The 15,992-nt window shown below is 36.0% G+C and overlaps 1 long non-coding RNA gene across 4 annotated transcripts in view; it reads left to right on the plus strand.

The window, feature by feature from the left end:
* The window catches only part of LOC110473527 (uncharacterized), a 152,326-nt gene that overhangs the window by 5,158 nt on the left and 131,176 nt on the right, over positions 1-15,992 (plus strand). For all 4 annotated transcript variants that reach the window (XR_014957875.1, XR_014957872.1, XR_014957873.1 and 1 more), the window contains exon 2: positions 1,604-15,044. This is a non-coding gene — a long non-coding RNA (uncharacterized LOC110473527). The remainder of the gene's footprint in view (positions 1-1,603; positions 15,045-15,992) is intronic.

A 15,992-nucleotide genomic window follows, 5' to 3' on the forward strand; every position in this document is an offset into this window, starting at 1 on the left:
CCTGAATGTATGGTCCTTCAGTTTGCTGAGCAGACTAAATGCTGATTTACTTCAGTAAGGTTTTCCAGAATCTGGTTCTAAATTTTAGTATTATTTTAATGCCTGAAACAGTATGGTAATACTTGGCTTGCATTTTCTTCAACAGAACAATATTTTTCTTCAATTACAGATGAGCACTCCCTCTGAATACGCTAAGTTTTTTTAACTTTTGTGTGTGGAGAGTAAGCTGGGCCAGACTTTCTGTACATAGAGTGATTTCTACACTGTCAAAGTGTGTGAAGATGTTTCTGATATATTTACACTGTAATTGATCCTCTCTTGAGGCGTATATGAAAGCACTGCAGTCAAAAATTGGACTCACAGGCTTCCTGTGAGAACAAGGCTTAATATAATTCTTCTGAAAATGGTGGTTTTATTAATCAGCTAATGTAAATTGGAATATTTCCAACAATTAAAAAAAATTAGTTACAACAACTGGGCATGCTAGGCTTGTGCATATAGTGGTGAAAAAAGCAAATTAAGCTGATTTTCTTTACATAAAGCACAATGATGCATTTACATTTGATTCCAGTGTATTTTATTGCATGTCTCACAGCAAAGGCAGTTCAATTAAATATCAGTGGAAGGCTTTTTCTAGATAGAGACCTCTGGAAAGTGCTTCAACCCTTTCACATTAAGAAAGCACATTTAGAGAAATGAGATGCCTCCATTTATGTGCTGGGTTTCACAGTGGTAGAAAAGCAGTAAAATGTTTTCAGGATGATACCATCCCATTTCAGCTTATTCCACTATAAGTAATAGTATTTTATTGGAGAGTCCTACATCAATATCTAGGAAAAATAAGTTGGAGGTAATTTGCTTTATATGACTGATAAAATTTTTCAAACTTCTGTCAGTCATGTTATCCACTTGTTATCCACAGGTTATCCACTGCTGTTCTGTCAGTCTGCAGCCTTCTCCAGACTATTAAACCCTTAACAAAACACACTTCCATCATGCATGTAGAAATATGTATGTCAGGTCTATCCCCAGTGGCATTCGAGCTGTATTTTAGCACAGTTAAATGCAATTTTGCCTTGGAAATAACATGCAATTATTCCAATTTCCTCCCTGGACAATGCCTTCTCTTGATTGGTTTAAAATCATCTCCTTTGGCCCTAGAACATTATATATTTATTTAAATCTACTTCTAAGTCCAGTTAATCCATGGAAATTTGTATTATTATTTATATTTTTATTAGAAGACCATAGCCATGGTGCAAACTTGAACCAGTGTTATTCAGGCAGTACTGTGAGGGCCAAAATTCTTGCTAGAAACCATCAACAGTAAAAAGAAAAAGAAAACTCTGGGATGGAACCTGATTTCTGAACTTATTTGAAAATATACTTTTGGGAAAACATGGTACATATGTTTATGGCATACAATCTTACAAGTTTGAATACAATTCGTATTTTGCTAAACATCAGCACTGAGCCTTGTCTTGGGTCGAGTTCATTTTGAAACAGTAAACCATCATGAGCATTTTTTCCTCTTATTGGTTGAGTTGTAAAGTTACTATAAATGAGCAGAAATGGTTCTAACCAAATGTTTCCTAATGTACAGGTGCTGCAATTTCAATTTTGCATGCTCTGACAATGAATGACACATTTTTTTCAAAAGAATCTCATAAGAATCAGGTAAAAGTGTTTGTCTTGCATCAATGTTTCATGGTGCTTTGAGCTGAAAATGACCAATGCAAGGTCACAGTAGGATTGTCTAGATAACATCGCACATGGTAAGACTTATGATAAAACAGGACTTAGTAATAAGAAAAGCATGCTTGTTCATGTCAGCTCGTTAACTTTGCTTACTGATTTCATTTTGGTTATTTTTGTGGCATAAAAACTTGTGAACTGCAGCCATTTCACTCTGCAAGCCTTGAACAAATAGGTGATAACAGTTTTAAGATTAGATATATTTCGGAATAGTCACAAAGGTGCTGAAGGTCAGATTAAAGGCAACAATGTACCAAATAATATTTATGTAGTTTACTTTGAAATAGAGAAATTCAGTGTGTCCAATATCTTTAAGAATGTAAGGGTTATTTTTCACTTACAGTGGTGGAAATCAAGACTTAACAGTATTGATGTCATTTCGTCTACTGTGGCTTAAAAGCAGAACAAATGAGACACTGGTAAAAGCTCTTCAGTATCTGAGCTCTCTTTCCCTGAAAAGTATTTCAAACAAAAACCTTGTTGCTTTACCTGCCTATCAAGAAATCCATTGCAACAGTGTCTGTGATACCAGAACCATAAAACTGGGTTAGGAATTGAGCTGTGGGCTTCCACAACCCCAAGGCTTGGTATGGGCTTTGTTAGCTTTCAATGAATTGTGTCAAATTGCTAGCAGACATCAAACACCATCCTATCAGCTTTGCTGTTTGCAAAATATCACTGCTACATAAAAGTTATTTGAAGTTTGATGTAATCATAAATGCATAAAGACAAAAAAATTGAATTGAATCTTCATGCTTTCCTCATCAAAATGTGTAACTCCTGAGAAATTTGGATTCTACATCCTTTATAGCTGTTTGTGTTCCTGAGAGTTTCCTCTACAAGGAAAGGCTCTTCATATATTTTAATTAAAGCCCAAAGAATAAATAAATTATCCTTGGCATATGTCATGCTAATGAGTACTAGTTAGTTGGAAAATACATGTTCATTGGTTTTACATTATAATTCTCTTTGAACCAAAATATTGTGTTTATACAGAAACATTTTCTGGGAGCAGTAGGGGGCATCATTTCCCTTTTGTAATTCTTCAGAGACATTAACCTCGTGCATTATGTGTGCAAACTGAATTTTCGTTTTGTTTATGGCATTAATCCTGGGGTTAAGGTTGGCCTGTGGTGAGCAATAATAAGTTTAACCTTTGACTTTGTGCAATAAGATGTAATTTATTATTTTAGACTCTTCATGAGTGCCACTGCCCTCACTTCTGCTTAAAATAAATTGAGACAAGTGAGCTTTAGATATCAGTGATCTTTACACACAAGACATAAATCTAATTTACTTATTGCCTGAGCTTTGTTCTTTAGCCTCTGATTATGTTTTTTAAACAGTGCAAACATTTTTTGTTTGGTTGATTTATTAGATGATTTTTGTAATTCATAGAATCTTTGCTCCTTCACATAGATTTCAAACCAGTAAACATAAATCCTGGAATGTCAAAATGCATAGAAACTTTATGAATGTGGAAACAAAGCAAGCATGCTCTTAATATGCATAATATTTGTTTGCAAAATAACTGAGATCAGGAAAACATTTAAAATTCAATTTTCAAAGGCAATTTAAAGATGATTAAACAACTAGCAGCATGTAAATAATTTATGTTGCCTTGACTTATAACATATATGTTATTTATAATTTTTCTTAAGTGAAAGATTTTTAACTTTTTTCTTTCTTTGAAAAACACTGCTCTTTAATTTGCATTGAATGTTTGTGTTGCCCTTTGGTTTGTAAATGAAGAACAAATTTATAGCAAGTTTACTACTCTCCATGCTCTTCAAGCAAAAAAAACCCACAACTTTTTAATTGTGTACTGTGAGTACTCCCTCTTTTTGTCCATGTGGAGAAGGTGGTGACTCATCAAATATTTTGGATGGGTGTTAGGTATATGCTGATTTCATAAATGACTTGGTTTAGGATTTTTCAGGTAGAATGATTCAGGTTCAGGGTAAGACCAGAAAATTGAATCTCTCCTGCATCTCAGGCTTTGTATTTTGATACTGGGATCTGTGTTTATTGTAGCAATAATCATATAAAAATATTTTTCAGTATATATGGAGTGTGTGCAAGTTAAAGGGCATAAAAACTTAATAGAAATAAAGTTATGTAATGCTATTTTGGAAGAGTACTGAAGTTTGGTAGGATTCTAAAATAGGTTTTTAAGTCTGGATTTCATATTTTTGAATGAAAAAAGGAAGTTAAACCACATAGATGAAGGAGCTCAAACCATTTATGCACTCTTCCCATGAAAGCTTATATAGAAAATAAGTGTGTAATTGCATCATTTCTATGGCAGAATTGCCCATGATCACTTTATTTGTTCTTCATAGCACCAAGGGTTAGTTTGATGGTAGTTTCAATCCTGCTTCTAAATTTAAATGTTTGACAACTGAAGAGACAGCTAGTGTCTGTAGTATGTGCTGATATTTGAATTTTCTCCAGTTTGTTTGATATAAGTTGTCTTTTGGCTGAGCTTGCTCACAATAGAAGAGCACTCAGAGGATGAGCTCAGCTCCTGCTGGCTTGTTACAGGTAAGAGATGTGCAGAATATTACAAATCCAACAGTAACAGCTGTATCTTATGACACACGATAGGCAGTGATGGATTGTCAGAGTAATTACACTCCTTACACTCTTAGAAGGTAATTTTGAAAATCTTCCTGCAGCATGACTTTCACAGGTATTCTTTGAAATTTCCCTTAAGTTTTAATTGTTTTAGATAATGAACATGTAATAGTAAGAATTGAAGACACCATCATTTATTCTAGTTTCATACACTGCAGCTGTGTTGAGTAGAATGTGTTTAAATGTGAGCTGAGGAGGAAGAAATTATTCTAGTGACACAGAGGTAGGAAAGAAGAAAGGAAGTGTTTTTTTTTTTTTCCAAATGTCACACATATGACATTAAAAAAAAGGCAATTTATTTTTTAATAGCTGGGCTGTTGTATTTGAGAACACAGAAGCTGTGTGAGAGCTAAAGGATGTCCTCCTCATTGGTGAATCAATTAAATGTATTGCAGTAAGCTGTTATTCATACTGTAACACACCATATCAAATATTTGCAATAGATACCAAATTCTAAGATTGCTAATCCACCTCACAGGGTTAGAGCATCAAGGGATGCTAACTTCCACTTGTGGCAAAAGTGTGTTTTCTGCTTATGATAATAAACTATCACTTGGAGGTTGATCAGTTGTTAAAAAGGATCTCTTTTTGTGCACCAACTATTCCCCCCCAAATTTGGAATATCTGATATTTTTGTCAGAACTGTTGGATTTGGAAATTCCAATCTGGAAGCTGAAGATCTCCAATGAGGGATAGAAAATGTAAGGATACATTTGTCACTTAAATGCGTTAGCCTACCCCTGGAAGTGATACAGTTAAGAGGTATATACTGTAAAATGCCATAGTCCCCAGTTTGCTGCCATCCTCAGGATAAGTCAAGAGGCCTTTTTCTCTGTCTTTTTTGCAGTTATTAATAATTAATGTGCAGTTATGATAAAAAAATATAGGATAAAATCCCAGGACTCTTCCCGAGGCAGGTATTTCTTCTGGCTGCTGTAAGCAGATCATCCTGAGTGCCATCACCTGGCCTCTGCAGGACACCAAGAAATTGTGCCCAGTCACCCTGGGTTTATGAAAGGCTTGGGTAACTCGATCTCCTTCTGTGACAAGGTGACCCCACTTAGTAGATGACGATAAGTCTGTGGACTTAAGCAAAGCATTTGACACAATTTCCCACAGCATTGTCCTGGAGAAACTGGCTGCTCATGGCTTGGATAGGTGCCCTGTTTGCTGGGTAAAAAACTGACTGCAGTGTTGGGACCAGTCCTGTTTAATATCTGTATTGATGACCTGGACAATGGATTCAAGTGCATCATCAGTCTCCTTGCAGGTGACACCAAGCTGGGCAGCAGTGTTGGTCTGCTGGAGAGTAGGAAAGCTCTGCAGTGGGACAGGCTGGATCAATGGGCCAAGGCCAGTGGTCTGAGGTTCAATAAGGCCAAGTGCTGGGTCTTGCACTTGGGCCACAACAACCCCATCCAGGGATCCAGGCTGGGGCAGAGTGGCTGGTAAGTGCCTGGCAGGAAAGGACCTGGAGGTGCTGGTTGACAACAGTTCAACATGAGCCAGGTGTGCCCAGGTGGCCAAGGAAGCCAAGGATGCCTGGCCTGTATCAGCAATAGTGTGCTCAGCAGGACCAGGGAAGTAATTCTTCCCCTCTATTGGCCCCTGGTGAGGCCACACCTCAAATCCTGTGCTCACTTTTGGGTCCCTCACTAAAGGAAGGACTGAGATGATGGAGCATGTCCAGAGAAGGACAGTAAAGCTGGTGAAGAGTCTGAAGGGTCAGTCATATGAGGAGTGGCTGAGGAAGCCAGGGGGCTCAGTCTGGAGAAGAGGGGGCTCAGGAGGGGGATCTTCTCACTTCCCACAACTCCCTTACAGGAGGGTGGAGGGTGCACACTTAGGGATCAGCCTCTTCTCTCAATTGACAGGTAATGAGGCAAGAGTTATTCCAGGAGAGGTTTAGGCTGGATATTAGGAAAGATTCTTTAACCAAAAGGATTGTCAGGCATTGCTGCAGGCTGCCCAGCAAAGGGGTGGAGGCCATCCCCAGAGGTATCTAAAAGATGTGGTGCTTGGGGACATGGGTTAGTTACGGATTCGGCAGTGCTGGATTAATGGTTTGGCTCACTGGTCCTAGAGATCTTTTCTAAACTAAAATACTATGATTTCATCTGCTTGAAATGGTCCCTGTGGACCTAACAGAAAGAATTCTAATATTGTTGCTACTTATCTGCTGTCTGTATGTCTTTGCCAAGTTGATTGAGAAAGTCATATTGGTAGTAGAAGGAAAGGGAATGGAAAGAGAAATCCTGATCTGAACATGTTAGTCCTACATTTGCATTGTTGGACTTCCTTTTTGCCTGTTCTTTCTCAGAATGGATTGTAACAAATGGTATGTACTATAAAAAAAATTAGTTCAAAGCAGCTTTCTTAATGCAAATATTTTTTCATTTGATCAAATAAAAAAACTTGAGGCAGCAATGAGCAAACTGCATGACATGTAATGGCTACTGTACAGGAGAGACATATATATAATACATACATATATATAATATAAATAAATTTTAACTATACAATATATCAATACATAGCATATATTAATATTATATTATATAATATGTATCCAATAAATAATATACAGTGTATATATATATAATATTATATATTCATATATAATATATATAGAATCTAAAGCAACAAATTAGCAATCTATCAGTAGCCACTTAAAGGCTAAGGTCAAGTGAAATGTTGCTCTGAGCTCTGAATATACAACCTAATTTTTCTTGTGTGTTCTTCTGTGTTTAATATTGAAGTTATAATGACAGAATACTTAGAAATGTTCACTACCAGCATGGGGAAAAAAAACTTCCTTACTTGTCAGATGCAGCAGGTATGAGGGTCTATCATGAGACTCTCCCTTTTACTAAGTAGAAATCTCTTTCCACTGGATAGCTAGTAGTTATGACAGCTCTTCAAGGTTTACATCGAGTAATGCAAGATTTTTCTTTTTGAAAATAAACCCAACAGTGCTCAACAGTATTGGGATCTTCATTCTATCTTCCTTTCCTGGTGAGTTTCTCCTTGCTTATTGCAGGATTTTTAGGTCAGAAGAATGGTTAGCCTTTAAAAATCAAGGGTTAGAGTTTGGAGAGAGAGAAAGTTTTGGCTCATGTAGAGAAGAGAAGCACTTTGGTAGCTGAAGATGAATTAAAGTTTCACAGCAGGGAGCTGCTGCTGACCTGTTACCTCTAATCATTCCAGAACTTTTCTGGGGTGGACATTTGCTTCAGCTGCAGCTGAGTCATTGGTGTACCTGAATTGATACAGCTTCTGGTACAGGCACATTGCAAGAGTGACATGATTCAAAAAAGAATAAATTCTGGTGCAATTAGGAAACTTGCTTTTCCACACTAGACCTATGTGTTGGTGCAGCTGGTCTCTGGTTTTTCATTGGGGCATATTCCCTTTTATAGACAGACTTAAATGATGAAGAAATTCAGTGGGAAACTATAATGAGAATGAAAATTTGCTCTCACTTAAATGACAAGGAAATGCTGAGAATTGTTTCAAAATTATCTTGTGTGGGAGATGCTGTATAATTGTGGAGGTTTATTCTTCCCTCTAAAATTTGCACTGCTTTGGCCAATGGCCAGTAGAAGAATAGCATTCTGACAGTTTTGCCTTTTTATAATCCTATCAAATAGTCCTAACTACCCAATTAAGGCAGTTTCTCTTCCACTTACATGCCTTTTCCCCTTGTATTTTCCATCAAGAGTTTTTTTTGCCTGAGTTTAAATACTTGAATTACTGCTTCAAAACGACAGTTGAACATTTTTAGGTATGCCGAGATCACTTCAGGTGATTTTTTTCTGATAGGTTGTTATGACTTAAGGGCTCTACAGATCCTAAGCAGTGGCATCTGAATGAAGTTTCAGTGCATGTGGAGTCTGGCCGTGGGTTTCAATGTGTTGTCTTTTCTCTCTATTCTTTTTGTAACAAAAAAAAAATATTTCTGGGAATTTCCAAGGAGTACAGTGCACTTAATTTTTAGTTGTCAAGATAGATGACAGTTTATTATGGTACCATGAATAAATTATTTCAGGGTTCACACTTAAAACAAAGGCAGAAAGACTTTCTTTTTTCTTTCTTTCTTTCTTTCTTTTTTTTTTTTTTTAAAGCTGACATTTTGAATTAATATTAAGCATAGTATCACCTGAATACACACTGCATAAAAATGTAGACTGTTCATAATGAGTTATTAACCCAAAGCTTTTACCCTTTCTTAGATGCACTGGAGATGCTCCACAGGATACTACAGGGGTATGAATGTAGGACAGAATAGGGGGTTTCTAACAAGAGGTATAGCAGGCTACAGTATCAGTGGATGTCATTGTTCAGCAGTTATTTTCCATAAGAGAAAGTTTTTTATTACTGAGTGTTGTTCAGAGACCTCTGAATATATCATTAGAAGCATAGTAATTTATGGATTTACTTTAGGTAGCCTCCTCATATCTAGGTTAACTGCATAGTCAGGATTGTAGTTTAAACGTAGTCAATGAAACTCTAACCCAATTAGCAACTGAATTTAGTGCACATTTATAATAACGATATTTAAAATTTCTCAATTTAATCTTGTTTTGGTTCTGTTTGAAGAGTTGACAGTTTCCATGTACCTCTGCAAGACTTTTTGGAACAGTCAGCTCTTTTTTCAAAATGAAATAATCAGCTGCAGATAAGATTCTTCAGCTTCAGGTTTGGTGAACATGGTGGTAGGTGGTTTGAAAATAGTAAAAGGGTAGAGGCAGAACTTTTTAAAATAAAAATTGCAAAGTTTGTCTTGTATTCTTTGATTCACTTGTATTGGATGAATTACTGAAGAGCATCAAGACAAATGTTAGAAGTGGTGTAAAGCTGCTATTGATTTCTGTGGACTTTGAATCATATTATCAGGGTCATATTACTGATTATCAGAAAGTGTAGGATATTATGGGCTTGAGCCTTTTTCCCCCACTGTAGTCCTAGAATATGAAGATACATGGAGTTATATAATCAGCAAGCTCCATAAAAGAACCTTGACCTGAATATTATGAGAAGACTTTTGTCTCTTTTTGACTCCTTTAATGTACTTATTTTAATGCCAAGACCTTATTTAAAATAAAAAAAAGTAAAAAAAAGATTACTCATGGAAAATAAAGTAAAAAAAAAAAAATTACCCATGAAACTGCGGAAAAATGAGTTAATCCTCTGATAGTTAATATACAACCCTCAACAACCCCCCCCCCCCCCCCCCCCAGTTAGTTGGCATACAGGGTTGGAGAAAATTAAGTTTAGCTAGGGCTAAAATATGAAAAAAATTATGCTTGTGACTTTTGCTCTACTTTGTGATCATTTTCACAATTACTTTAGTCTTCCAAAGCATCTTACCTGGTTGCTACTCAGTAACTTCCTTAGCCAGTGGAGAGCTAGAGTCTTCTCAATATATGCCTACATGATAATTGTTTTACTTGAAAACATTATTTAGGATGTGAAATGATGCTGTCCCTCTGACTTTCACCATCTCTGTGGAGATTCAACTTTGAATTTTTAAGTAATCACGCCAATGTTTCTTCCTTTACCTTCTTTCATTTTTGGCTGACACTTTCAACCTGGGATTAATTAGTTTTCTGTCTTTAAATTTTATTAAATTGTAGTACTTAGAAGTAGCAATTTCTGAGTGGCAATGCTCTCTGACCTGTAATTCCTTAAGATCAGCCTAAATCCAGCATACAGTATTAAAATAGGGATAGAAACATAGTGCTAATGCTGCATAGCAGTATAAGAGGTGCAACAAGGGCAGATATTTCTTTAAAAACCCTGCCAGAAATAACAAATATTTTCCTCTTTCAAACAATTTTTCCCCCTCTCTAAAAAAGGAAATTTGAAGGTTCAGTTAAACTGCTATTTGCTTAACACCGAGCACTAAATTAAGCACAGAAAAATCTGGTTTGGTCTTCTATAGTCCAGAATGTTTGAAGAGTGACCAGCAGAATCATTTTCTCAACAGTCTCTGATGTTGTCATGCTTTATAGAAAACAGCACTGTATAAAGGATTCTGGGCTTCACAGATTCTTGTAATCCTTCTGTACTTTCATGATTTTGTGAAGGTCTGTTTTATTTGTCTTTCTAGCTGAAAGATCTTGAAATTGATATTTAGGAATTATTTTACTTGTTGAGATTGCTGGGATGAATTTGATCTCTAGTTAGACAGGCTTCATTTGGCTAAAGTATGGGATATGCTTATGGCTGTTTAGCTGGAGTCAAAAAAGTCATAGGAAGCTCCACAGCTGCATTGAAGAATTTCAATAAATGTGAAAATGAGTTTGAAAATAAAACATCAAAGAATTAGAACAGTGCCCATTTTCAGCTTTTAACTGTAGTCCTCTGCACAGAAGCTTGAATTTCTACAGACCAGAAGAATTATTAGCTCTTTTTATTTTCTAATTATAATGTAACCAGCCAGGAGATAGTAGAAAATCTGGGTGCATCTTAAGTTTACAGACCTATGATTCCTGATTTCCATGGATGTTCTTAATTTTTAAGAAAGCAGATATATATATATATATTTTAAAAGATTAGTAGGAATTTCTGTGAAAGTCCAAAATGGACTTACTGCTGACCTGAGTGAAGGGAGATTCACTTCCCTTGATTAACAGAACTACCATCACTGTTATGGTGCAGAAGACAGTAATTAAAATATAGTTAATATAAGCCACCCTCATTTTGAAGCTGCCTCAGTCTGCAGCCTGGGGGTATGCCAAGTAATTAAATCTGGCTGGAACACTGAAGGAAGATTCATCTTACTAGCTAAAAACTCAGAATGGTCTGGGCAGTACTGGCACAGCAGAAGGCTCCCATGAGGTCCCAGAGCACTGCTTGTGGCCCTTAGTGGACTGCTCTAAGTGACATTAATTTCATGAAACGCTAGAGTTGAGTGTTTTACATGTCAAACCATGGTCATTCTCCAGGGTGTCCAGCCCCTCCTACAAAAGCAATGTCCCTGCATTCAAGAACCTGGCAGCTGAGGTGACACTGGTTGCAAAAACACCCAACTTGTTGCAAGATCAGGCAATAAAAAGGAGTCACTTCAGGTAATTTGAGTGATCTGTAGATGGACTTGGAATGAGAGACAGAGGAATATGAATGGATATTTACAGGGAAGATAAAAACATGACAAAACCATTCACACTTCTAAAAATTTGCAGATATATCCTCAAGGACTGCAAGAGATTGAACATTTTCAGTTTTATTGTCAGTGTCTCAGTGTCAGTCCCATTGTTGCAGTTCTGCTTGTATGTTCCAGTATTTCCTATATCACGGCTATGATGTAACATATATTAGAAATATATGTATATATACATAAGTGTATTGATTGGCATAAATTCCTCATTTACTGACTACTGCAAATTAAACTGAGTCTGCACTGAGAATTATCATCCCTAATAACATCAGCAGGGTTGTATACTTTCAGACTCTAGAAGATATCATGGTATTAGCAGAACAGGGTAGGTTACTCCATTTCTTTAGAATCCCTATATTTCCCTATTATTTTCACCACAGTTTTGTTCAGCCTTCTATTTGCAATATTATGTTAGGTGGTGTGAAACACCATGTCTTCTAACTGAAACCAGTTAACATGTCTGATGTGTAGAATCTAAGAGGATGCTTATCTTGTTTAAGAAAAACTTGTCTCAGGTATTTTCTTTCTGATGAAAAAGAACAGAAATATACTCTGGCTTCCTGGGCAACAAGTCTTCTCAATAAAAGAACTTCTATTGCCTATGAACACATCTGAGGTTTTGCTGAGAGCATTCTGGCTGCCACATTTTTCTGTACTCAATGTGCTGTCAGCAAGATACTTTGTAAAAAGTTATTTGGGGCACTCTGCCCTTAAAAAACTATGATACAGAACCAAATTCTGTTTTATTTGTGTTATATAGAAAAGAAACATATCCATGTGTTCACCATGATTTTATATTTATTTATTTTTAAATCTATTTGTAGGACAATTAGCTGTGGCATGATTGATAAATTCAAAACTGAAAGAATGGTTGCATGGTGCAGGGAAAGGACAGGCTTGTCTGCCAGGGTTTCACTGGACTATAGCCAGCTCTCAGACTGATCCTGCTAGAGAAAGAATTCAGAGTACATTGTGGTGATAAAAATGAACGGTATAAAGAAGAAAAACAATGTCCAATTATACTCTACAGTTTAAAATTTAGTGCATATTTACTTTACTGATCTGGAATTTAGCTCCACGATAAATATTGGCTGCAATCTCTATTGATTTGGGGAATGACCTAAGTAATTCTTCCAAACCTGAGTTAGACCCTAGCTGTACTCAGAGTGAAAGTGATAGGATGATTGGAAATGTCTGTTACAAACTTAGCACATCTGCTGGTTTTTTGAGCTTTTCAAAGGAGCTTGAACTGATGTTACTCTATCCATTGCACTTTGAAACTCCAAAAGCATAGACTGGGGAATGTGTGTGTTTTCATAATACATGCTTTTCTTGTGACTGGCATTGTTAGTTTGCACAACAATTCCTACCCTCAAAATTCTCCAGCAAATTAATGGAACTACAAATCCACTGTTTTGTTTTTAGTATCTCTGTGCATTACCTGTGAAGGCTGAATAGATGGTCTGTGGTATGCAGAACACAGAAAACTGGCGCTGCAAATGCTTTTGACCCTTGGGCAGTCTACAAAGTGGCAAGACACATAAGGAATACTCAATCAAGACATAAGGTTGCCTAAAAAATATTTTCTCAATAGCAGAGCTTTAACTTATAAAAAATGTTTAGAATATCCACAGGGAAAATCTTTGGTTCTTCAGTTTCATATTTAGATTAGTGTAGCTGGAAGTTAATTAGCCCTGCTAGCCTTTTTCTTTTGGGCTAATTAGTAAGAAAACTGGATATAAAAAGTCAAAGTCATTTGGAGAGAAAGAACTTCAGCATTTCGTACTGAGCAGTCCCTTTGGAGGATATTATCTCCATAATGACCATAGGATGCTCTCCATTCTGACAGAATGTAGTTCTACAGTCTCTGGACTCATTTAGACGACATCTTAGTCATTAATGATGTCAGGCCTAGCTGCTTGCAATTGCCAGATGAAACCACATGACATGTTGTTTAATTATGCAATGATCAGCAGCCTTTACATTTTAATTAGAGAGCCACTGTAATGAAGCCGTCCCACTTTACATATGGCTCCTTGGGCTGAAAGGTTGTCTTTACTAATTGGTTGTTTGGAAATGTAATTTTGACACAGCAATACAGGTAGACTTGTCTTCACTTCTAATGTGTTTTCTGATCTCTTTTTTTGATTTGGCTAATTAGTGCTAATAATTTAAAAGCTGCATGGCATTCCAAAACTCCTGCTGTTTACTATGTGTATGGTAGTTTTGTTAACAGATTTTAGTATTGTTGTACATGGTGACATACTGCTAGTGCCTGCTCACAATTTTCTTTGGTTTTGTAAGATCACAGGGACTTTAGCATCATGCTATCATTTCAGTTAGCTGTGTGTGAAACAGATTCTTGATGCAAGGAGTTTAAAGAACTATAATTTAATAACCATTTTGAGTACTCTAGAGACTACTTGCATTGGAAAATGCATGATCTTTTGAGTTTAAGTTTTTCAATGATGAATTCAGAATGCCAAGGTCTCCAAAATGATGAAAGCTTATCCTTTCACTGCTGTTTGTTTTCATTTCAAATCAAAGCTGTCTTGTTTGTTTACTTTAAAAAATAATAGTCTATTCTTTCTGCTGGGTTTTTGATAAAATTTTGACAAGTAAAAAAAAAATAATTTACATTAAAGAATCAAATAGGTAAAATTTCCATCTCCCCCGGTATTATATTGTGTGATATGATAAGCAGAAACATTCCCAAAACTGCTCCACCAATCCAGCCCACATACTATGTCTCTTTCCTAGTTGTTATTTCATTTTATTTATAACAATACAGTAGACCATGTTCATCTTCGTTCCTCTTAGGGATGGCTGTTTATGAGGATCCTAGCTCAAAAATATTTGTCTCTTTGTCCTTTCTCCCTTAAAGCTATTTTTTATTTCATCCAGTTGGACAAAATATAAGTTGCTTCAGTTAGTCAAGAGACTCAGCAGGAGCGTTCCAGGCAAACCTTACCACTCATTGTTAGAGCTCTCTTCTGGCCAGACTAACATTGATTAAATCCAGGGTTACTTTCACATGACACTCCCAAACCTTTTACCATCCTTCCCAGAGCACTCCTTAGGTTTTCTATTCAGCAGCTTCTGACAGCCACACAGGCTTTAGATCTATCCAAGTTCTCTAAAAATATTGTTTCATTTCAAAGATTTCCTGTGCATTTCAGAAAATCAATCCAATAGTTCTCTATTACTAATGTAGAGGTGTTAGAGTGCAGACATATTAGGCTTTGTATTTTTATTTTGCTTAGCAAAACAAAGACTTGAGAATAATGAAGTAACTTTGCAACACTGATAAAAAAATTGTTAACAATCTCACAACTCTTAGAAAACTAACAAGAACTTGCACCACCTGCTATCTGGCAGTAAAATAATTTTGTCTCCCATGTCACAGATATTTATGTGCATCACTATTGTGTCTTCAGCCAAGCCATCCAGATCCAGATTCCTTACTTGAAGTGAATAATGTTTGTGGGAGGTAGGTTATCTTGATTATTACTTCCTCTGCTAATACTTTTTTTGTATAACTTTTTTTTTTTTTTTTTTTTTTTTTTTTTTTGTATTGATAACTTCGCTTGGTATATACCACTAGGGTACTAGAACTCTATGGGTGTTGTTAAAATAAGACAATATAAACAAATCCTTCTGACAAAAATACAAACTATTTAATAATTACTAGATGAGATACATGAGGAATGATGTTTGAGCAAGTTTACTTTTTCCATGATCACTATCAATTTTTTTATAGTTACCTACAAAAACTTGTTCTTGCATAAAGAACTGTAGATAATTCTTACATATTCAAAACTAGTTCCTCATTTTATTCAGAGTAAATACTGGATTTTGATCATTATGCTGGAGTTAGAATTAAAAATTTCACTGAAATTAATGTTAGCTGGGATTTCTGGAAAAGATTAAAGCTCATCATGTTTACTTCACAGGTCCAGCTCAGCTGTCTTGATGAGCTGGACCTGTGAAGTAAACACATCTATCAGAATGTATCTGGCCAATAGGATTCCATTATCTCCTGCCAAAGCTTTGGCTTTCAGCCAAATTAGTTTTGTTGTGTTTATACAGAATGGACACAGGCCACAAAAGATAAGGTGCAAAAAGCTGAAGTGATTTTTATCAATATATGAAACATGAGGTGGTAAGAATAATTTTGTGGTGCATCTATTGCTTATTTCTGAACTTTATTTGTATAATTTCTAAACCTAAAATTTATGTCCAAGCAATTGGATTTGACTATATATGGTTTTCTGGTTATTTCTTCACATCCAGCAGTCAGGACACGATCCTTCATGATGCTGAGTGGTTTTGCCTTTATTTCCCATAGCAAGTGAGTCAGTGTTTCATCTTTTTCCTGTTAGCAATGTCTGAGTTTATTGAGTACTTGTGTAGGCTAAGTTAGAACAACTTCAGAATA

The sequence above is a fragment of the Lonchura striata genome, chromosome 11 (genome assembly GCF_050655825.1).
Source record: "Lonchura striata isolate lonStrDom1 chromosome 11, ASM5065582v1, whole genome shotgun sequence".
Classification (NCBI taxonomy): Eukaryota; Metazoa; Chordata; class Aves; order Passeriformes; family Estrildidae; genus Lonchura; species Lonchura striata.